This window comes from Muscardinus avellanarius (assembly GCF_963383645.1).
Source record: "Muscardinus avellanarius genome assembly, chromosome: 3".
Taxonomy (NCBI): Eukaryota; Metazoa; Chordata; class Mammalia; order Rodentia; family Gliridae; genus Muscardinus; species Muscardinus avellanarius.
The window spans coordinates 14,755,807-14,756,645 of NC_137788.1; the positions used below are offsets into that span (position 1 = coordinate 14,755,807).

Here is an 839-nt window from a genome sequence, read left to right on the forward strand (position 1 = left end):
CCTTGGCTAGCTCTGATCCCGATGCCGGCCATTGGCCCTGGCACCAGCCTAACCCCTCAGCAGGCTCCGATCCCAGCCTCAGAGGCCTCAGTAGTGGCCTTGCCTCACAGCAGGCTCCGATGCCGGCCACTGGCCTCAGCACCGGCCTAACCCCTCGGCAGGCTCCGATCCCGGTCTCGGAGGCCCCAGTACCGGCTTTGCCTCACGGAAGGCTCCGATCCCAGCCTCGCTGGCCCCAGCACCGGCCTAACCCCTCAGCAGGCTCCGATCCCGGCCTTTTAATAATAATTTTAAAAATACGCTTTTTCCTCTTCTGGGAACGGCGTCTAGAGGCACTCAAAATGGTCCAGTGTTTGACATATCGTCGTAGGCTTTCCTACAATACAGCCTCTAACAAAACTAGGCTGTCCTGAACCCCTGGCAACAGGATTGTTTACCTTTCTACCAAGAAGGTGGGGAAAGCTCCAAGATCTGCATGTGGTGTGTGCCCAGGCCGACTGCGCAGGGTTCATGCTGTGAGACCTCAGGCTCTTAGGAGATTGTCTAAAACAAAAAGGCACTTCAGCAGGGTCTGTGGTGGTTCCAAGTGTGCTAAATGTGCCTGTGACAGGAGCAAGCGTGCTTTCCTTATTGAAGAGCAGAAAATCATTATGAAAGTGTTGAAGGCACAAGCACAGAGTCAGAAAGCTAAAGAAATGAATCCTCTTTGAGTAATAAAAATTAAAAGATACAAGCAAAGAAAAGTTAAAGAACAAAGAAAAAGTCAAGTGTGGTGGTGCACACCCGTAATCCCAGTACTTGGGAGGCTGAGTCAGGAGGGTCAGCAACACAGACTCTCA

General features: G+C 52.2%; 1 pseudogene across 1 annotated transcript; it reads left to right on the top strand.

Moving 5' to 3' along the window:
* The first annotated feature begins 341 nt into the window (after positions 1-341).
* On the top strand, positions 342-710 carry LOC308259986 (large ribosomal subunit protein eL34-like; annotated as a pseudogene). Its single transcript has one exon. The product of its transcript is annotated as a large ribosomal subunit protein eL34-like (transcript).
* Positions 711-839: the final 129 nt, after the last annotated feature.